At 40.3% G+C, this 24,071-nt stretch overlaps 1 protein-coding gene across 7 annotated transcripts in view; it reads right to left on the reverse strand.

Annotated features, from left to right (window-relative positions):
• FLRT2 (fibronectin leucine rich transmembrane protein 2) overlaps window positions 1-24,071 on the reverse strand; it is a 106,606-nt gene that overhangs the window by 9,601 nt on the left and 72,934 nt on the right. Inside the window, exon 2 of one of the 7 annotated variants that reach the window (XM_079905883.1) lies at window positions 10,979-11,069. The exons of the other annotated variants lie outside the window; for them this stretch is intronic. The gene's annotated coding sequence lies outside the window, so the exon portion shown is untranslated. The remainder of the gene's footprint in view (window positions 1-10,978; window positions 11,070-24,071) is intronic. 7 annotated transcript variants of the gene reach the window in all.

The raw sequence follows: 24,071 nt of genomic DNA on the forward strand, positions 1-24,071 counted from the left end.
AAACAAAACCATTGTAACTACTATTTAAGTGTCCAGACTCTTGTAAATTTGTTCTACAATTTGAAATATTGTGAGCCATCTAAAAAATGCCTTTGATGACCAGAAACGGTAATATTCATTTTTCTATTGTTCAGAAAACTTAAAAAAAAAAAAAAAAAAAAGGGAGGGGGTATAGGGAGTATCTTTCCAGGCAAAACAGATGGATGTGATACTTTATTAAAAATTAAGCATATTTAAGTTGTTAAAAATTACAAATATATGTTTTATCACATGGAACAGGAGTCATCCTCTCTGCCCAAAATCTCCCTATACGCTTAAAGGATAATTTATAATACAACTAAGCATAGTGCAGGAAAAGCGAATTTAATGCCATCAGCTTGATGCCATCCCTAGCTCAGGTTTCAAATTCTCAAACCATCTCAATGTTCCCTAATAGCCTGCTACTCAAGTGTGATCCCTGGTCCAACAGCACGAACCTGTGAAGTTGCTGGAAACAGAATCTGCACATTAGCAAGAGCCTGGGGCGTACACGTTAAAATTAGAGAAACACTGCCCTCAACACAGTGCCGTCTTATTTAAGCTTTCAAATGTTTTAATTTATTAAGTGTAAAATACATGCAAGAGCATGTCAAATGATTCATTTGAGAAGAGTAAAAGCATAAGGCATACTAATCACTTTCGTCCCCAGGAGATGGTCTCAAATTGCATCTTACATGTAAATGACATCTTACAGGTAGAGTAATGCAATGACTAAATATATCACTTGGCTTCAACAGACCCTTGAAAATGTATGTCTGAATGACAAGCACTAATATCCAGGAGGAGCTTAAAGAGCTATTTGTAATCAGAGGGGGCCTACTTTCATAAAGCATGATTTATTTAAGAACAAAAATCTGTTTGGTGCTATTAGCATTTACTCTTCAAAACAGGTAGGAAAGTGAGACCAAAAGAATCGAATCTAACACATTTTTGAGTATTCCATGGGAATCTTCAAAGTGTGGTAGTAGCACACAATGAACAGAATTTTCCAAGGGAGAAAACACAGCTGCCCCAGGGTCTTTAAATTCCTATGTAAAAAGAATAGATGCTTCTCAACTTGGCATTTACAAGCCAAGCTTTAAGGCCCTAGAAACAACAAACCAGTGCTTGAAGATGGTAGAATTTGTTTAGAAACTTCATCAGTGAAGAGACTCAAGGCAATAATGATTGCGAGCTAACAAAGTACTCAGGGATCACTGGAGACCATCACTGTGCATCCAAATTGCAACTCTTCCACTTGCTTCAACTGTGTCCTCTGTAAGGAGAGAAAAAGCCCTATCAGCCAACCCTTTGCCCCAGGCCTTGCTCTCTTGGCAGGTGGACTTTACTCATGAGTGGTTCTCCTATAATTACATAAGAAGAGGATGTGGTCCTGAAGAAAGCTCCTAATGGGATTACATGGGGCAAACCGTCACTGTTTATCCACCTCAATAGGAGAAAAGTCCCATCTAGATCGCGCTTGTGTTGATCAGCTATGGCAAGTTCAGTGTTGAAAGAAAACAAACTCTCAAGGTTTTCTTTGTGCTTCTTGGGAATTCCATAAAATAACTGTGCATAATAGACTTGTCCTAATTCCTGGATCAACAACTGCCTACATATTATATCAGCCAGTAGACTGTATCTTTGTTCAAATTAGTGCAAGTGTAAAACTGCAACCACCTAGGCAATAATGATTTTTTTTAAACTTAAGTAAGGCTAAAATCTCCATATTTCTTGCACTAGGGGGAGAAATCTTTTTAGACCTTAAAATGGAGACTGTATTTATAGAGAAAGCAGTATAGTATAATGATCAAAAGCATAGCCTCTGAGTTCTCATCCCACCTCTGGCACTTAGGAGCTAGATAAATTAGTTAACCTTTTTTTTTTTTTTTTTGCAGTACGCGGGCCTCTCACTGTTGCGGAGCACAGGCTCCGGACGCGCAGGCTCAGCGACCATGGCTCACGGGCCCAGCCGCTCTGCAGCATGTGGGATCTTCCCGGACCAGGGCACGAACCCGTGTCCCCTGCATCGGCAGGCGGACTCTCAACCACTGCGTCACCAGGGAAGCCCAGTTAACCTTTTAAGTCTTAGTCTCCCTATCTGAAAAATGGGGATAAAATAGTTCCTAACTCAACAGCACTGTTGAGATTAAATAGGATAATAGGATAATATTTGTGAGAAGTTATATGGTGCCTGACACATGGCAAAAACATAATAAATAAAACTTTTATTCTCTGTGTACTTGTTATTATTAATGATATCTAAAAAGATGAACTCCAAAATGTAGAGTAAAATAAAATCACCTTTGACTAACCAAGTTCTCTGTACTGACACCTCCTCCAGGATTTCTCAACATCAGCAGTATTTAGATTTTGAGCCAGATAATTCTTTTCTTGTGGAGCTGCTGTGTACATACAAAGATGTACATACAAAGATGTCTCCAGCTGCTGTGTACATACAAAGATGTACATACAAAGATGTCTCCAGCTGCTGTGTACATACAAAGATGTCTCCAGTGTACATACAAAGATGTCTCTGTGTACATACAAAGATGTCTCCAGACATTGCCATAGGTATGTCCCCTGGTGAGGCAAAATGCCCCCAGTTAAGAACAACTGATCCACCCCATCTTACAAGTACCTTAAAGAGTTAGTATTTTTATCTTGATTTTATAGAGGAAGGTGAAGATAAGTTTCTAATAAACAGAGCTCATAAATGTTTTGTGCCATGGCCACCAAAAAAGCATGAAAATGCAATATGTTTTTCATTCATTTATTCAGCCAATATTTATTGGGCACTGGAATGACGATACCATCATGCAGAGCTGATATGGTTTTTGCCTTTGTGAGTCTTAAAAGTATAATGAGGGGAGAGAAATGAATAAGCAGGGAATTATGGTACTGTGTAAAGATCTCCAATCTCAGGGCATCAGGAAATTACGGTACCATGTAAAAAGTTCTAATCTAGTGCATGGGGTATCAGGAAAAACACAGCAGAGGAAGGACTGTCTACGTGAGGATCTGAAGGATAGTAAGGTGCAAGCCAGGGAAGAGATTCCAGAAGTTCTGCACATGGATGGTTGTAATGTGGACCAAGAGGTGAAACCCAGCCCAGCTCAGAGAAGGAACAAAACTTTGACTGCACAGCACTTTCACCCAACTCTTTGCTTCCCACAGAGATAGTCCTGTTTCTAGAAGTTAATAAACAAACCCATGTTTCAAAATCATTAGCCATTTCATTTATAAGTCTCTGAAGGTTGATAACAAAAAGATTTTGCTTTACAAGATGGATTTCAAATATTGAGAGCAAAAGGTGTGGGGCTTTTCTTCTTTCTTTCCTATTTGAATAGTGCACTGAGTATGTCTCCCCTCCAGGAAATGAGAGAATGTGAAGAATGGCTTAATGGAAGGTGCTAGGTAAAAACAGAAATTTTCATTTAAAGCAGAAAAGAGTTTCAAAAGCCCGAGTGTAAAACAACATGCAACAAAGGCTCTTTGGAGACAGCAAGACCCTGACCCTGCCTGTCTGTTAAAGATGACAGTAGCGGCAGCAGTTATGCCAGGCTACTTTTTAACTCTTTTCATAGGAACTGAGACTCAAAAGACATAAATCATGGAAGAGCTTTCTGCAAAGTGTTTCTCTCCTCATGTTGCCTAAAAAGTTTTTTAAATTAATTCCAGGGGCTCTTAATAAACTCAGACTATAAAAATCATAGTACAGAAAACAGGCATTATCTATAAGCACTGCCGATTCCATAGTATAATGACACCAGGACAAACCTAATAAAAACCTTAATGGTTTCGGCATTGGCTGGATTGTGCCAAGACAGCACACTGCCTGGAGCGATGCAAGTGAAAAAGCTACTGTTGATGAGCTTTTTTTTTCCCAGAAAAGTTTCCCTGGATACATCAGACTTAGAGCTTCTGGAGTTAAGTTTGTGCTTAAAATCGACACACACAGGTGCAGAAACCATAGGCCCAACTACACTGCAAATGTCTTTGTTATAATCTGGAAACACTAAAGCAATTTATAGATCTTGTGCACATTTCCACATTCCTCAAGATAGGTTATAAATACTGTTCCTACAACAATCGGAGAGTTCTGTAGTTAGCTGGCCAAGATGTGGGAATTAGCAGAGGAATGCGGAGGAAAATATAACAATAGCTACCCCCTAACTTGAAACCATTTTTCCATCTCATTCACTGAAGCTCAGTCAAGCTCCTTGAAGTTTTTCTCATTAGACAGATATTTTTCTTTGCCAAAACAAAGGGAGAGAAAGAAAGGAAGAGGGAGAAAAGGAGGGAAGGAGGGAAGGAAAGAAAGGAAACACTTTATTTAAACAGTCGACAATTTTCTGGCTCCAGTCAGTCTAGAATGGAAAACATTAAAATTGGACCAAAAAAAAAAAAAAGAAAAACTATTCTCCTGACAAGCATAAAATTCTCTAACACACTTGAAGGGTTGTTCTCACATGGTTTCCAATGCAGTTGGTTTGAATAATAGGGCTAAGTTTAGAACAAGTTACAATGCTAAAAACTCAACTGCATAAGCTTTGAGGACACCTTCATTACTGCCATACGCTTCTCTCAATCCACTAGGGAGCTCCCACTGACCATCCCCTGGGTTCATATAAATCTGTATAATCTAGGACTGCAAGACTGAGTCTTCACGGTATTTAATAAAGCCCACTGGTGAACAGACACTATTAGAGAAGAATTTTATTGAGACAGCGCCAACAGGATTAAAAAAAGAAAAAAGTATATGGTCCATAAAGGATGGAATTCCCTACAGCTCATATCTATACACTCTTCAACCCATTTCAAAGGGAGGTAGTTCAGCAGTCATTCATACATTCATTCATTTGCTCAGATACTGAGCACCTCACGGATCGGGCATAGAAAATAGCTGATTTCTTAGACTTAACTTTGGGAGAGATTTTTCGCATCATCTGATCCAGTGATTCCCCATCCCCAAGGGTCATCAAAAACACTTAGGGAAGGTGATGAAACATTAAAGTTCCTGGGTCCCACCCCTGCAGATCCTGGTTTGACTGGTCTTCAAAGAAGGCTGGGTAGGTACATTTTGTCAACTTTCCCCAGATGGGTTTGATGATCAGCCACTTTAGGGTCTTACTACCCAGCCACTCACTAATCAGGAACTGCTTTCAGGGCATCGAGACAACTGGTCCTTCTTGCTTCTGGATCAAATCAACAAGTGAGAGGTAGAGGTGGCGTGGGGGCATGGAAAGAGCAAAGGGTTTGGAGTCAGAATTTAACTTGACATCAGTGCAGCCACTCAAACGGCATGACAATGGACACTTAACCTCTCTGTGCATCACCTTTCTTCATCTCAAGAGGGGATAATAAGCCACGCTCATGTTGGGAAGACTAGATCTAATGCATGTAAAGTAACAAGAAGCACCAACTAGGCACTCAATAAACTGTGATTTAAGAGAGGTAGAGATTGTATAATGAGAAAAAGCTGGGTCTGGGGACAGTTGACCGGGACAGCTTTCCCACTTACTAGCTGTGCCAATTTGGGCACATTACTTCATCTCCCTATGCCCCAGTTAACTCATATGCAAAATGGGGAAAATGATAGTATTAATCTCTCAGAGTTGTTGTAGGACTATAAATCACTTAGAATATCATCTAACACATGGAGAACATATATTCATTGTGTCATTCTTATTACTAGCATTAAAAAAAAAATAACAAAAAGCCCCCTATTCTAGGAAGCTTTTGTCCCTAATTTAGTAGACAGGTCATTCTGTTTAATTCATCAAATTTTATTTTTCTCTGACTTTCATTCTCTATTTTTATCATAGTTCTTTCCTCTGGGATACACACACACACCTTTCCATCCATCAACCTGCAAATATGTGGAGACATTTATTGGGTCTCTGAGATCTCTTCCTTTCCTGTGTAAATGTCCCTTTTCTTTCATTTGCTCCAGAGTCTTAGCAATGCTGATTCCTTCACTGGCAATGCCTTTCTTGATATGTGTTGCCCAGAATGGAAAATAAGACTCATGAGGTCTACCAGCACCAAGTACAGCTCAGCAAATACTCGGGGAATGCCCACGCCCTGCCAGGCATGGAGCTGGTAACTAGAAAGATACCTATGACATGGCCCTTGGTATTGAGTAAAGGTTCATGTCATATCAAGTAACTTTTTGTATAAAGCTCTTTATAATTCCAAAGACTTTTAATATGTTTCATTTCATCTAATCCCACAACAGCCCATAGGAGCTATTTATATCAACCTCAAATGAAGTCCACAGAGATGAAATAATTTGCCTGAAGCCACATAGACGGTATGGACAGAGGATAGTATTATAAATCTTCCGTATGAAAATGCAAGCTTCAGGTATAATTTTATGAACGGCGTTAGTTACAGTGGTATTAAAACCAACATCCGGGCTTCCCTGGTGGCGCAGTGGTTGAGAGTCCGCCTGCCGATACAGGGGACACGGGTTCGTGCCCCGGTCCGGGAAGATCCCATATGCCGCGGAGCGGCTGGGCCCATGAGCCATGGCCGCTGAGCCTGCGCATCCGGAGCCTGTGCTCCACAACTGGAGAGGCCACAACAGTGAGAGGCCCACGTACCGGAAAACAAACAAACAAACAAAAAAAACCAACATCCACTTCCCTGAAAAAACTAAAGCCCCTCGCCACTGCTCAAATTTTCAAAACTAGCAGCAGCCTGGCATTTAAAGTGGGTAACACTTCCAAGCAGGACTGGTGCATAAGTAAAAGGTAATTACACCAGGGGGCCCATTATCTGCTCTGCCCATGTGACTCCAGGACTCAGCAGGAATGGGAAATCAAGGGCTCCCCAGATGATGGGCAGCAGCAAGATGCCAAGAACCGGAGGCGTCTAAAGGACTAGACAGCTACTGATAAGCCGGTAGCAAGACAGACAACAAAGTCTCCTTGCCTCCTTCATAGCCAAGAGTCCCAAGTTTGCTGCCACCACGTTCTACAGCTCGGGAAGGTCTTTATGTGGGGTCACTGTCGGAAAAGCCATTTAAGGGATAAAACTAACTGCCAACTGTCCTACATACAGCCACCTTCTGTATTCTATTTAAATGAAATGTTGTTAAGTGTTGTGAGTTCCTTGAATTCCAAGTGAAAAAAATATCTGTAGAAAATGGGATCAGTAAGCTACCAAACAGTAATTTTAGGGAAAATCTTTCTACATCTGCTTTTTCTCTACAAGAGACTTTGTTCAGACAATCCTATAATAGCATTTGACACCAGGAAGTCTAATAGGTTTTCTTTTCTCTCTTCCACTCTATAACTCAAACATGCAGTGCTCATTCTGAATATGTGTGTCCCAAATGAGAATTTGTCCTCTTTTCCTCACCCCTTCCCTCTCTTTCTTTTTCAAAAGGCAGACTGTGCAGGGCTAGAACAAAAGATGTTTAAACAGTTCTTGATAATTCAAGAGAAGGAATAAGCAAATAACTATACTCACATTATTCACCACTAGGCTCTTGTACATTTCCAACTGGAGTTCAGATTCAGCTAAATATTCAAATACCTATTGAGAGCTAGTCACTACTAGTCTTGTGAAATGCCTACACAGCTATGAGAAGTTAAGTCATTATTACTCCTAATTTACAAATGAGGAAACTAGCTTGGAGAAATCTGTGACTTCCACCAGTTCAAACAGTAGCATATCCTAGAAATAGAACTGCAACTCAATTTTCCTGGCTAAAAAACAATCAGTGCTCTTCCCACTACACCACATTTCTCTCCTTATCAGTTTAGGGTATACAGTCTCTCATTTCAAAAATTCTTCTGTAACACCCCAGGTTCTCTTTGCCCTCTATTCTTTCATTACAGCAATGAAGCAAACACTTCCCACCCAATCACAAGCCCAATCTCCCCTGTGCCCACCTGAGTTTCAGATTCCCACTAGAGAAAGTCACCTAACAGCACAGACTAGTTCTACCTTAAATAAGAAATCCCCAACCTAAAGTGAGACCTCACTCCATCTAGCAATTTCACTGCACTTCTCTGGAAAGCATTCTCTCCCATTCTCCTCAAAGATGGCATTAAACTTCACTCTCCTTAGCCCTCCAAACCTTATTCCTCTCACCCTCAGTAGACAACCTGACTTTAATCTGAAGATAGCGGAAGGCATCAGACAGGATCTCCCACCTCTTTCTGTTGCCAAACATACGAGTTTACCTTTATGTGCACCTACTTTCTTTTCCTTAAAGGTTGATCACATCATCCGTTCCTTGGAGCGCTCGCCCTACAGGCCTCTCTGGAAGATAACTATCTCTTCCTTCCCTGTGTGCACAATCTCTCCCTCTCAAACTGGATCCATGTTTAAATATTCCCCACTATTTTCCACTAAAAAAATCCCCTTGACCCTCAAGTTCCCCTCCAGTTATTCCCACATTTCTCTCCTTTTAGCTAAATTCCTGGAAAGAACAGTCCATCATCAATATCTCTGTTTCCTCACCTCCCATGCATCTCACACCAACACATTCCATGCTGGTTCCCACCCCTACTCTCCCACAAGCTTCTCTTCTAATGTTTACATTAGGAGATGTTAACAATCTGCCCCAGGTTGGCAAATCCAAAGGGCTCTCTTTTGACTGTATTCCTCCCACTTAATCTCACAGCAACATTTAGACTTGTCCATGCCCTTACTGAAACATCCTCATTCCTTGGTTGCTATGACAGCTGCTGGTTTTCTTCCTATTTCTATTGTTATTTCCTATTTTGTAGGTTCTCCCTCTTCAGTGTAGCCATTCAGTGTTAGTCCAATAAGCTTGGGTCCAGACACTCTTCTTTTCTTCCCTTTGTAAGAAATGGCATCCAAGCCTTAAGCTTAAATGATCATATATGCAAATGATGCTTGAGAGGGTGTGGAGGGAAGGGAACCCTCCTACACTGTTGGTGGGAATGTAAATTGGTACAGCCACTGTGGATAACAGTATGGATGTTCCTTGAAAAACTAAAAACAGGAATACCATATGACCCAGCAATTCTACTCCTGGACATATACCCTGAGAAAACCATAATTCGAAAAGATAGATGCACCCCAATGTTCTTTGCAGCATTATTTACAATAGTTAGGACATGAAAGCAACCTAAATGTCCATCAATAGAGGAATGGATAAAGAAGATGTGGTACATAGATACAATGGAATATTACTCAGCCACAAAAAGAACGAAACAATGCCATTTACAGCAACGTGGATGGACCTAGAGATTATCATACTAAGTGAAGTAAGTCAAACAGAGAAAAACAAATATGATATTTAAAAATATGTGGAATCTAATTTAAAAACATGATACAAATGAACTTATTTACAAAACAGAAACAGACTTACAGACATCAAAAACCAACTTATGATTACCAAAGGGGAAACAAGGTGGCGGGTGGGGGGGGAGGAGGGATGAATCAGGAGGATGGGATTAACATACACACACTACTATATACAAGAAGATAACCAACTACTGTATAGCACAGGGAACTCCACTCAATATTCCGTGATAACCTATATGAGAAAAGAATCCCAAATAGAATGAATATACGTGTATGTATAACTGAATCACCTTGCACCTGAAACTAACACAACATTGCAAATCAACTAAACTCCAAAAAAAGTTTTAAAAAATGATCATATATACAATCAGAAACTTCAATCTCCATCCTAGACTGTCCTCTCAGCTGCTTATCTGTACACCCAAACGCCCACCTGACTTACTTCAGTGTTTCAGGAGCACTTCCAACACAGCATTAACAGTTTTACATACTTTAAAAGAATCTTACGTACATGGACTCATAATAAAGCTATGCATTTTATACTGTTATTATCTCACAGAGGGAATGGAGGCTCCAAGTTAAGTAGCTTCTCCAAAGTGGATGAGCAGAGAAGTGACACGGATGGACTTGAACTCAGGCATGATCTGCAGGGCCTTGCTCCTATCCTGTGTTCTGTCTCTCTGTAAACTCCACACATTCACAAGCTGGTCCCTCCCCAGGGCCAGGAGCAGCACATGGCAGGCATTCAAGAAGTGTTTGTAGAATAAATGGACGAATCAAAGAACGACCTTCAGATGATTAGTTTGTTTGAAGAGGCAGTCTGTGAAAGCTCTTCAGCATCTTCAATCTGAGGTCCCATAAGGAATCACTAAGATAATATTTCAGAACAGGCTTCAAGGGTTTTATACTACACTAACCTAGCTGGAGAGATTGATGGATAAATAATTCCCAAACACAAAGGAACTAGATGACTTTAGGAAAAGACACAGAACACTCAAGTGGAAAATAACTGTAATTACTACAGCACTGTACTTCTTTTACAAAATAATATCAAATTCTGTGGTCTTCTTCAGCAAGAGTACTACTCACATAAGATCAGTCTGATCTATTACTACAAATTCTGTTTGATGAAAGACACATCTGATCATGCTAGATACCTAACACCTCAGTTTTAAAATGGTGATGACCTGAATTCAGGTAAGTCTTTATGGTCTACAGTAAATACGTGTTCTGCTTATATATACCAACAGCTTATAAATATTTACATACATTCAGTGTGACAGTTCAGCTGCATTTTAATAGCATATCACTTTACCAGGCCACATAGTTAGAATCATAATATAAGCCAGTATCTTTGAGAGCTATAAAAATGCTTATGAAAAAAACCAAACTGAATCCAAAAATATAAACATGGCCTATTTTTCCCACCAAAATACTGCACCCTATATGTAACAGACATAATGAAACAGAAAATCTCATGTCTCCTTCACAAGGAGAATACAGATTTCAGGCAGTGATATTGATTAGGTGCGTGAAATGAAATTACATAGTGTGTATTCCCATGTGGGCTATCTGGTTTTGAGTCTAAAAAAACAAAAAATTCATTGCTTAAGCCTATTTCAGTATGATAGTGATGGCTCTGAATGTAAGTGGTATAAAATTTCCTCACTGAATAAACAGGCTTTCCAGTGCACCTTCTCATCTTCAGAACACCTGTCACGCAGAAGTGTCAGGCTATGTTCAGGGGACTATTTCTGGATCTGGAGGATGAGAAGGAACAAGAAACAGAAGAAAAAATATTATTCCTTATCCTTGACCCTCTCCTTCTCTCAAGGAAATTCTCCCCTGCCCTGACCCTGGAACATGTCTAGATATGGGTTAAAATTAAATCAAGTGATTTCTAAGACATAAAATAAAACCTGAGATGAGAGCCATCAGTACCACATCCAGTGTAGCTACACAGTTCAGATAAGGAACAATTCAAAGGAAAATAATAAAAACACACACCCACAACAGATTTTAAAAGCTACCTTTAAAAAATCTATACTGGTGGCCTTTCTCATTTGAATGAATTTTAAAATATGTTCCCCTAATACTGAGGAATTTAAACATATGAGAAGATCCTTTTATAGGTTTATACGCAGTCAGAGCCCTGCTTTCATTTATGAACACTGCAGGTTCCCAACTTTACCCCACATGCAAAAAGCTTGTATTCTCTTAAGTATTGAATATATGCTGCCAATCAATTTCAACCGCTTAAGTCTTTGTTTAAAAAAAAAAAAAAAAAGAGCTTCCACCAAAATATTTTTTAAAAATCAGGAGAACACAATAACATTTTTTCTTTTTCTTTTCTTTTCTTTTTTTTTTTTAAAAAAGAAAGCAAGCTACAGTCTGACGTAGTCCATGTCACCCAGACCCATGTGCACATAGCTGGCAGCCAGAGGGAGGCAACACAGCTGTAAGATGATCCCAGTAATACACACACACACACACACACACACACACACACACACACACACACCCCCATCACATGAAAAAGTTTTGACTGTTTTTTCATCTTTGTCTCAGCTACTTTATGGTTGTTCAGAAAAGAATTCCTATCTTCACTTGTAAATAAAACTAAAAACTCAAGTATTAGAGAGTAATGTGAGTTTGGGATGATAAAGCGGATTTTAAAGACTGAGATTAATGAGGGGAGCATCATATGTTTGAAATCAGATTGGATTACTCATTCCTTCCTTAGCTACATTTTCACACTTGACTGAAATGCAGGGCCCCCTGGTCCTTGGGAGTACCGCGGTGGGTCTAACAAGGTTTAACTTCTAAAGTATCACATCTAAATGGCAGGCCTGCTCTCTTAGACAAAACACTCAAGAAACAGATCAAGGAAAAAGACTCGTGGGTGGGCATCTGCTTAATGTGACACGGTTTCCCAAAGGATCTGTGTTTCCACAAAAACCTTTTTACACCAGTTCCCTGACACTTACAATTTCATAATTGTAAACCAATTTCTTTGGACTAGAATGTTACCCTCTCTAGAAATCCAAATATCCTTGGCAGACATTCTAAATCAAGTGAAGTGTATCAGACTTTATCCTAAAGCTAGTATTTCTCATTCCTTCATTCATTTGTCAAACAAGTGTTGAGTGGCTACTCTGTGCCAGACACAGTGTGAGGCCCTTGGGATACAAAGATGAACAAGACAGATAAAGTCCCTGCCGTCGGGAAGGTTATCTGTTTTGAAAGCAAGACAGAAAAGAAATATCAAATAACAACTACAAACTTGAGACTGGAAATAATAAAATTATGAGCGACGTCATGAAGGGCATAGAGAAGTACGATAGAGCATATTGGGAGGCTGTGAGTGTGAGTTTAAATATGGCAGACATGGATGACATCTTGGAGCGTGGGATTCCCAAAGGATGAGCAGCTGATACCCATGGGGGAGCTGGCACAAAGGAGGGCAGTGCATGGGAGGAGAGAGGCTAACACAACAGTCCAGGTCTTAGCAAGAGCAGGCACAAAGTTAGTAGGGAAGAAGAGTCTGTTCTTTTCCGGGAACTGAAAGATCAATGTGGCTGGGGATGTTTTGTGAGGAATGGGGTGGGTGGAAGGACCAAGGGTTCTGAAGGGCCTGGATACACAAGGCCTTGAGGCTTTGGTAAACCACTTGAATTTTATTCTAAGGACAACTGGAAGCCGGCAATTAAATGGGCTAGAGCAGGGAGGGTATAGAGAGGGATGGTAACGATGAAAAGGGATACCCTGAATCTGTACAGCGTAGAGTGGAAGGAGGTCTGGGGAGAGGAGAAGTAAGGATGAAGTAAAAACAGGAAATTTTATCAAGAAGAGGACAAAGCAACTTCAAACTTCTGTCTGAATTGTCTCTTCAAATGTCCTGTTTCAGACAGCCTTCCAAATACTGTCCCTGCTCCCATTTTCTCATCTGTCTTAAACTCTCTTTGAAAATAGATGTTGTATAAATAAGAAATATGGCTTTCTCTAAAGAATCTTGAGGACAAAGTAAGGTACTGATACTGCATAAAGGCAGCCATGTAATTAATGAGAAAGCTCTCCCTGCTTCTATGATGAACACTGAAGACTATCACCCTGCTTAGCATAATGTCCCCTCCACTGGGAAAGGCACAGACCACCCGCTGTTCCCAAGCAAGTAGATTGGTCCCTACCTGTAAATTATTCTATGTAGTGAAGAAGAACACTGGCTTTTTTTTCCTGAAGCTATGAGCATAGCATGGCAAACCACCATAGATAATTTTGAAAAAGTGGCTTTTCGTGACCCTAGTGACACAAAAGTGGCCAGTGATGTCCAGGGTTTGGCAGGGCTGCATCATTCATGAGAGGCTAGGCTGTCTCACCTGAGTACAGGGGTGGCATCAATGCCCTGGCTCCCTGCAGGTGAGGTGGGCGCCTCTCCAGGGTAGCCCGTGCAGTTTCTGCTTTTACCTGAAATCTGCTCATACGTTTCTAGAGCTGAATCTCCTCACAGGGAGTGAGTTGGTCTTTGCGGGGACTCACGGGTGCAGAAACTGGGGGTATTGGCGTCAGGACCTAAGGAGGTGAATTCCCAGGTGAAAAAGCCACCTCCATCGGCTCCCTTTGAACGTGGCTAAGCCCTGACCCTTGTGCTTTCTCAGAAGGTTCTGTCCCCCTGACTCTCTTGCTCACTCTTCAAGGAAGTCAGAGTATGGAGATAATATCAAAACTAGTGCAAGGTCCTGAAGGAGTTGAAACTGACCGCAGCATCACCCTCAGACCAAGACCCGCACCCTCCCATCAGGGCAAGGGGTGGACAGGGCCAAACAGTATGACTGTCTGAAGACTGTACAGCCTCTTCTAAGCTATGTTCTTTGTAGCCAAGGTCCATAATTTCCTGTCCCAAACCTTCTCCCAGGGCCTGGGTGGGTTTCTCTGCTGCGTCTGTCCTCCCGAAGTTCTGACATCTCTAGGTGTCCCCTGTTTATCTGGGGGAGGAGAGTGCAGAGCTGGTGTGCGTGGGCCCAGCCCCTTGTGGTTCAGGATGGAAACCCCATGGGGAATAGAAGAGGCTTGGGATCAGCTCTCTTTGTGTTGTTACTTTCCATGAAGCACTGGTGGAGTCAGACTTCTAAAGTCAAACCTGCCTGGCCTTCCAGGACATTCTGAAATGCAGATCAGTCATAGTAGGAGGATTGTACGCATTTTATAAACAATCTGTTAATAAGATGGATAACTTTTGAAAGATTAGCTCTGTGGCTGGCCTCTCTCTAACCGCTGCTCAGGGGTCTGCTAACGTTTGGGTTACACCTGCTGATGGCAGAAGCTCTTAACATGATGAGAGGATCTTCCTTCATGAAGAGAAGAGTGGTGCATAGTTGCTGAATAAATATGAACATCACCTTGGAATTTTATCTCCTAAGCATATCTTTAGGGTGAAAGAAATATAAAAATTTTGAGAAACTTATTAATAACTCACAAGAATTGCTAGAATTGCTAATTCTGCAAACAGCAAAAATATAAATAAAAACCCATTCATTCATTCATTCATTCACTTATTATTGAATGCCCACTACCCAACAGGTAATGGATTGTTATGAACTGAATTGTGTTCCTTAAAACTCACATGTTGAAGTCCTAATTTCCAGGACCTCAGAATGTGACCATATCTGGACACAGGGTCTTTAAAGAGGTATTAAGGTAAAATGAGGTCATTAGGGTGGGCCTAATCCAATATGACTGGTATCCTTGTAAGAAGAGGAGATTATAGGACACAGACACACGCAGAAGGAAGACCATCCGATGACACAAGGAGAAAACCACCACCTATAAGCCAGGAAGGGAGGTCTCAAAACCCCGCTGACCCTGTTGACATCTTGATTTTGGACTTGTAACCTACAGAACTATGAAAAAATAAATTTCTGTGGTTTAAGCCACCCAGTATGTGGTACTTTGTTATGGCAGCCCGAGCAAGCTAACCCAGAGATACGCTCAGTTCAATAACTCATGATACAAAGGAAAAGAAAGACATGTCACAACTAACTGTAAGACCACGTGATTAAGAACAGCTCACTTACATCCAACTCTCAGAGCAAAACTGAAAGCAGACTTGTTTGTAAACCAAAGGAAGGGTTTTCTTCTAGAAGTCCACTTTAAACCTAATTTCAACTTCCAGGTCTCCCCATCAGGATTTCTCATTCTTGGAACTGAAAACGTTCTTCTCCCAGGTGCCTTGGTCATACCCTCAGCAGTTCCAAGAATCCACCCACCTCCCACTTTTCAGGCCAACAAATAATACTTCATATCTTCAATGACAATCCATTAACAAAGTACCTATCTAAGGAGGGAAATATCCACAGGATAAGGGAGCATCACTCCCAGGTCAAAACTTGCTCAATCCCATATTATAAAGAGTCAACCCCACTCTAACATAGTACGCTGATGCCTTGGGTTGGAGGAGAACACAGTCATCTGAAATACAATAGACCATGCGTCCTCAACCAGGGCAATGTTGTCCCCAGAGGGTAAGAAAATTTTTCTTAGGGAAAGGAGAAGAAAACCTTAGATATTATGATAGTTTATGACCCTCCACGTGGCCACAGTACATAAGCGGATATACTGCATATCTATGGTATTAAAATGTTATGAGGGAATGAAATCTTTAGGAAAAAAATCTAAGCAATCTCCTTAGGGGGGCAATAAGGATGAAAAGTTTGAGAGACACAGTCATAGACTACCAAACAAGGAAATAAGAATAGTAATAGCTAACATGTACTGAGCGCCACCTGCAACTGAAATGCGCAGTGCCGAGTGCTTGAGATTTGCCAGCTCATTAAATTTTTCTGGCAAGCCTGTGAGATAAGTATTATTATTATATTACTATTTTAAGTGACATAGAAACTGAGGCATAAGTGTTTAAGTCATTTTCCCAAGATTACACAGCTGAAATATATGATAGCTGGGATATATATGGCAGAAAGTTTCTGCCCAATATTCCACTTAATCAATATACCAGAAAGTTCGATGGTCTCATGTCCTCATGAAACACACTGATCACCACCCAGCACATACTGGGTGTTAGTGGCTGCTCAGGTAATCTTCTGGCACCTCCACACACGTGCTCTTGACCGTCAAGCCCTTACCAAACCATATTATACCAACTATACTTTTAAAAAAAATTACTGAAAAAAATATTCTTTATATATATATTTTTTCACATTCTTTTCCCTTATAGGTTATTAAAACATAATGAGTATAGTTCCCTTTTGGGTTATCTATTTTATGTATAGTAGTGCGTATATGTTAATCCCAACCTCCTAATTTATCCCTCCCCCACTTCCCCTTTGGTAACGATAAGTCTGTGGGTCTATTTCTGTTTTGTTAATAAGTTTGTTTGTACTCTTTTTTTTCAGATTCCACATATAAGCAATATCATATGATATTTGTCTTTCTCTGTCTGACTTACTTCACTTAGTATGATAATCTCTAGGTCCATCCGTGTTGCTGCAAATGGCATTATTTTATTATTTTTATGGCTGAGTAATATTCCATTGTATATTTATACCACATCTTCTTTATCTATCCATCTGTTGGTGGACATTTAGGTTGCCTCCACATCTTGGCTATTGTAAATAGTGCTGCCATGAACATTGGGGCACATGTACCTTTTCAAATTAGAGTCTTCGTCTCTTTCAGATATATGTCCAGGAGTGGGGTCACTGAATCATATGGTAGCTCTATTTTTAGTTTTTTTAAGAACCCTCCACACTGTTCTCCATAGTGGTTGCACCAATTTACATTCCCACCAACAGTGTAGGAGGGTTCCTTTTTGTCCACACCCTCTCCAGCACTTGTTATTTGTAGACATTTTGATGATGGCCATTCTGACTGGAGTGAGGTAATAATACCTCATTGTAATTTTGATTTGCATTTCTCTAATAATTAACAATTATGCCAACTATACTTTTGTATTGTAATTATATAAGAATAAATATTTTACAATGCAATAAAATAGGGGAACAAAAAAGGAGTTACTCATTGTATGAAAATCTACTTGAATGGCTTAGAAACATTGATGAAGGACAAGTCAGTTAAAGTTTCTGGCAAATCAGGGGACATGTGGGTAAGGTGAGGGCAGAATCTTAAAAATCTTGAACGATTCTACACTCAAATTACTCTCCAAGTGCCTAAATGTTTTTATTCCAATGTAAGAAAGCAAACTGGAAATCAGAGTTGATGCATGTGGGGAAGGGAAAAAATGTTAATTCGATCAGTGGATCCACATGCAGGCAATAACTTGGATCCTACATCAAAAGATTGCCAAGTTAGTGTCCATTTAGATGGTTTTCTGTGTATGTGTATCACTTATTAAATCTTTTTATGACTTCTTAATTTACCTGAAATTACTGTCCCAATTACGTCTGATAATAGATAACTTGTACACTGTATATGTTTTCAAATGTATAACATGGTTCTATTAGCCCTAAAGCCTGGAAAATCTGTGACTTATTATTGAGGCAAAAACGTAAGCAAAATTGCTGAGCTCCATCCAATGGAGAGAGTTACCGTTACCAAAATAAATGACGCTCCCTATTTCCAACTAAATTTGCAAGTTACTGAAAGAATAACATAGCTGAGAGAAAACAAGGGGCTTCCTAAATGATCCTTCTTGACAAAACAGAGCTAGAGACAGACACAGCCATATAGTAACAGAGACAGACACAGCCATATAGTGACAGAGATGTGACAGAGAGAAAGAGAGAGGGGAGCAGGCAGAGAGAGAGAGAGTCAGGAGAAAGAGAGAGACAGAGACAGAGAGACAGATTGAAATTTTCATCAGATGGAAAGGAGGCCAGGTACAATATTAAAGGAAAAGATGAAAAAGAACAGTTAAAGTCTTCCATAAGCAGGCACTTCTGACTACCTGAATTATTTATCAGATGCACTGTAGTTAGGTCCCAAAAGGGCTATGAATTCTTAGTGTGTCTTCTTTGTGACCTGTGATGATTCTGAACCTTCCGTGTCAGTCACGTCTTCGCTACCCGGCACTGACAGCCAGAAGGAGGCTGCAAGGGCCACTGTGGTCTTCCCATTTCCTTTCCTAACCACCCCCATCCCACGCCTCTGCACAGACACAGCAGGAATGACTAATTTCTTCCCATTTTTTAAGCCCTCTTTGAAGGTACTTCTCTAGGACTGCTCTGAACTGCAGCTATTTAGAGCAATTTAGTTTATCTGCATCCTTTTATTCTCTCTACCATTAGTCCAATTTCAAAAACAGTAAGAACAAAAAAACTTCTCAGTTTTAAAAACAGTCCTTAGGCTTATTTATCTTGCTTCTGATTTTTTTTTTTTTTTCTTTTTGGTGGAGCTTTCCATCTCTCACTCAACTTCTTCATCCACAGTAATTTGTGCAAACAACTGCTGCCCACAGCAATCATTAATCCTTAAAGGGTGACCTACTGTGAATAATAATGTTCAAAGACTTGGGCTTAGTTGTGAGAGGTCAAAAGAAGTCAAAGATACGACCTGAGTCGTTGAAAAATGTACACTATCGTTGCATAAAGAAAATACACACATTAGAGAAGATTATCAGGCAGCAGATAAGCATGTGAAATATACACGAAATAAGATATAAGTGAAAGATGATCTGGGTAAGAGCTAGGAAATCATGACTTTACTCCTGAACATTCCACTAATACAGGCATGTCACTTAACTTCCCTGGGCATCCTGTCATGCATCTTTATGGAAGAGGGTGGACTCCATTGCATCTAAGCTCTTTTCTTCCAGCCCATCCCACCTACCCAAAATCAACAAAAAAAACTCCACAAAAATGTTTTTAAAAACTAGTAAGACAGGGTAGGATTAATTTAGGTAGGATAGGCTTTGAAGTTCTTGAGTTCACAGAAATACATTAAAGAAAGCAATAGATGCATATTCCAACTAGAGCAGTACGTTTTAATGTTATTAAAACGGTCCCATCAAGACACAGTGAAAAGTCACCTTTTGTTACCCAGAAATCTGTACAGTTTTAATCTCTGATCCCTTCTCCATTCTTTGTTCAGGTCCCAATTACATGCCAAGATTTGACAAAAAAGAAAAGAGAAGAAAAAATAAAGAGGGAACCCCTTCATCTTCTATCAGACGTTATTTATCTGTCCTTATCTTGTCCTCAGCAGAGAACATCACTCATCAAGGAACAATAAGACAGGGGCATTTTTTAATATGCTGGTTTTGAGCTCATCAGTTATTCAGACACTGCCGTTATTGTAGAAAGAACTGACGCAAGCCTTCTTTCTCCTCCTTAATAATCAATGCCCAGAACCTCAACTTTCCTCTTCCTTATTGATACAAGCAAAGGGGCCTCCGTCTGCTCTTCTCTGGAGTCTACCTCACTGGAGCAACAGGAGTGGTTACCAAGCTGCATGTAATGGGTGAAGGGCTCCATACTAAGTGTCTTCAGGGAATTCAGAAGGAATCAGTTCAAGTCCTTGCCTGCGTGTTACGTAGCACACAGGAAGACAAGGAAGATGGATAAATGAATAATTGAAGGCAGAAGGCCATAAATGCCATAACTAGAGGTTATCAACAAAATTATATCCAGGCAGAAAAGAAAGGGAATATTTGATTGGGGATATCTGAAAGACTTGAAAAAAAAAAAAGTGGCATTTGAGATTAGCTCCCTTTCTAACTGCCCATTGAGTTGTAAACAAGAGAAGCACCTCACAACCCCCAACCCCCCCCAAATAAACCTGAGCACAGAGATAATCATCAGTCTGGGGTTATGAGCAATTTTCCTCTGCAATATATCTTTAAAATGGTCATTAGTTTTATTTTAAACAGTAATGAAGGGCACACACAGAATTTAAATGCATCAAAGGATATGCCATCCACGTATGACATTCTAGCAACTTGTTTCCTAATAAATAATCTGCCAGATATGTTCAGCTACAGGGCAAATAATGTGATGTGAAGGTAAGATTCCTAAAGCACAATCACGCCCACCCTTTCTATTTCACTCTCTGTAATAATTGGAGCTTTTGCCAAATCACAGTTTTCTGTACTGAATGTAGAGCTCCATTAAGCTACTCTCACTCTGAAAACTCTAACTTGGCTTTTGAACAAACCCTGACGAAGAAAAAGAGAGCACAGAAAATAATCGATCCTGATGTCTCCAATTTGCTCCCTGAGCCACAGGGTATGGTAATGAAATCGGAAACGCCATCTCCCTTCCAGTGGAGAAGGTGGGAAGGAAGAAGAGCCAGGAGCGGACCAGGAATGATTCTGCAATGGTAACTCCAAATCTGAACCTAGAGACTATTGCAAGGTTGTTTTAGCAAGATGGTTAATCTTGAGAAACTGGACCAGATGTATCACTATTTTAAAAGACAGCTATGTAGGAGAGAGCAAAGAAAATAAGGTAGTTATGTATGTATTTTCATGTGACATACATGTGAATGTTTATATGCATTTACAGGATGAGTGTGTGTATGTATATATACACAAAAAACATTTATACCTACAAAATACACTGCACTATCCTTTACTATAAATAAGTATTTCATGACAAATTTCCGGTATGGTTTTACAAAAAAGTGTCTATTGCAGAAAGGGCCTTCCTCCATACAGACCAAGAAGTACTGTTTGTCGCAGACAATGAACTCTCTTCTACCTGAACTCCCATCTGTACAGTCTGGTATTCAGAACACTCCATGATGGACTCAAGGACACATCTCCCATTTCTGAGTACTGTAAGCCAGATACATGGCAGTCCTAATGCTAGCACTGTTTCTTAGCCATTCACATCGCTGTGGCTTTACCAACAATAATGATAATAGTCAAAAAACTAATATTTGAGTAGAATTTGAAATTTACAAACTACTCTCCCATGTATCTCATTTGATCTTCACGACATCTCTGTAAGACAAGTCTGTCATTGATCCCAGTTTGTAAATGACAGAACTGAGGCTCAGACAGTTTCAAAGATTTTCTCAAGCTTATCTAGGTAGTGGGAAGCAAGGCTGGAGTTCAAGTGTTCTGATTCCAGAGTTGTGCTCTTTCCTTTGGGGTGAGAAGAGCTTTAGGGCTTTTCTCCCCGGGCCATTAATCCACTGCAGCCTGCCATTCCCCAGCTTCTAGAGCAGCCTGCTGCTTTCTATTATCCAGAGACCTGCAGTCTCTCTGGGGAATTGGTGATGTGGGACATAACTTTAGTCCTGGAAGCCTGGCTGTGCTCCAGGACCTCTTTATTATGATCACGCCATGTCATTTAAAGTTCAATAGGGCTTGTAAGCAAGGCTGACAAAATGGCTCAGCAATGGTCTATGAGTTCATGCAAGTTCAACCCAGTCCTCATCGGTCTGGGCTGCCAGTTTGCTGCCTGCCCTGTGCCACATTCTGTCAGTGGGTCTCTTGCGTATTTTGCTTCCCTCCAATCTCATCCTATTCTTCCTCCAGCACTTTTGCCTCTGTCCCTGCATCCTCACCGCCTTCCTGAGCCTTAGCCCTGCCTGACCGTCAGCTGGACCTTCTCCTTTCTGATGTTAACCTGTGTCCTTCATCCAACCTCCTCCCCACCCTCCCGCCTACCACAGGACATGGTTTCTATTTGTTTATTTGAGAACATGCTTTTTAAAATTTACAAAATTAAGGTAATATCTATCTTTCTGGTTTGGTAAAAGGCTAAATCAGTCATTCAACAAACATCTACTAAGCACCTACGTGGATGAGGCAATGTACAGAATGATGTATAAGTCAGAGACTTGACCTCAAACTAGGTCTTCTCTGATGACAAACATGATCAGGTCTCCACTATTCCAAAAACTCATTCCCAGCACTGGGAGTCCACCAAACTCCCACTCCATCTTTCTCCTTGCATTCTTGTAAATTAGATTATCTCTATTTTTTACCCTCTGGATCTTTATAATTTGGCTTAAACTATCCTGAAATATTTTTGAAACTGCTCTCTAAAAAGTCCACATTAGGATTTCATAATATAAAATTGAATAGTCTCTTTTGATCTTCCTTCACCCTGACTTCTCTGCAAGGAATAACACTCCTGACGACTCTTCCTTTCCCTAAGCTCTCCCCTTCATCAGTTTGTCTGATATCCCGTCAGTCTTCCTCTTACTTTTCTGACCCCATTTGTTTCTTCCCAACCCCTAAATGTGGACAGTCCTTACAGTTCTGTCCTCATTTACCTTCTATTGATGCACGATGAAATGTTACTACTTTAATCGAATAAAGCTGGATCTCAAATCTTCAACCCAGTTCCAACACCTGATCAGAAATTCAGTCCTACATTTCCATACCCATGGATGTTAACAGCATTACATCTATCTGCAACTTCAAACCAACTCTCTCAGGATCTTCTTCTGACTTCTTCATTCTGACTAATGGCATCAACATCCTCTTTGTTACTCACAGTGAAGAGGTCACCACTGCTTCCTACTTCCTCCTGACTTACCACCCAAATGAGTCACTGGTAAGGTCAAGTCTTACTTTAAAACTCCCTCTTCAGATACTTGCTGCTAACCTCATAAATAAGCTAAACTGAACTTTCCTCGTGTCTCCTTGTCCCCAGTGTGCATGTGCGTCCGAACACTTTCTCTGCTGTTAATGAGCTGTAGGCGAATGTTCAGTAAATCGTTTAACTTCTCTAAGCCAAAATTTCCTTACAACATGGTTGTAAAAATTAAATGAGGGCATTTATGCAAAGCTTTTACTTAGTAAATGGCCTGAATGGAATAAGTGCTCAGTAAATGGTAATCATTATGTTCATCATTCGACTTAGACTGTGTCTATATGAAGTAACTAAACTAACAGTTTTGAATGAAACAACTAAACTGAAATAGTGACAAGTGTAGAGGAGCCATTAAAGAGAGTCTAAAACTCAGGAGATCAAAGGTTTATTTTCCAACTGTAGACAATTATGTTTTTGACTGTAAATAAATCCATTTTGCTGGTATAAAAACAAAATGCCTCCAGAGCATTTTATCTCTGTAGTCCCACTCGGCGGTGACATCCTATCAGTATATAATTTTAAACCACACATCTTACTGTGTAATTCACCAATGCCTTTAAATTTCTGCAGAAGTGACTGAATTATAGAGAAGCATGGTTTCTTTGTGAACAGATCGTACTTCTCACAAGTTGTTTAAACCCCTAAATATCCTAAAGTTGACTGCATTTTGGTATCTCCAGCATTCAGTTTTAACTAAGAAAACAGTGTGATTTAAGAAAAAATAACCCCATAGGCGTTTGTCATTTAGCTGGGAATGGCAGCCGGCAAAATCTGATAGAACCAATAAAGAAAACAAACGTTCAACATCGCCTCCAAGTTTTTCCCCAGAAAGAGATCAAATATCTCCATGTGACTCACCTCATTTACTCACATTTTTCTCTTGGTTAATAGGAGGCTATGTACTGAGTACTATATATATATATATAAATGTATGGTACGTGGGCTTCTCACTGTTGTGGCCTCTCCCGCTGCGGAGCACAGGCTCCGGACGCGCAGGCTCAGCAGCCACGGGTCATGGGCCCAGCCGCTCCGCGGCATGTGGGATCTTCCCGGACTGGGGCACGAACCCCTGTTCCTTGCATCACCAGGCGGACTCCCAACCACTGCGCTACCAAGGAAGCCCAAATGTAGTTCATGCCTAAATAGTTAATATTTCTCTTCATCTTTCTTTCATGCCCTGACACATTTTCTCTCATTTTCCAGCTCCTTGAACTACCTTTTTTCCTTATTGTATTTTAATTGACT

The sequence above is a fragment of the Stenella coeruleoalba genome (assembly GCF_951394435.1).
Source record: "Stenella coeruleoalba genome assembly, chromosome: 2".
Classification (NCBI taxonomy): domain Eukaryota; kingdom Metazoa; phylum Chordata; class Mammalia; order Artiodactyla; family Delphinidae; genus Stenella; species Stenella coeruleoalba.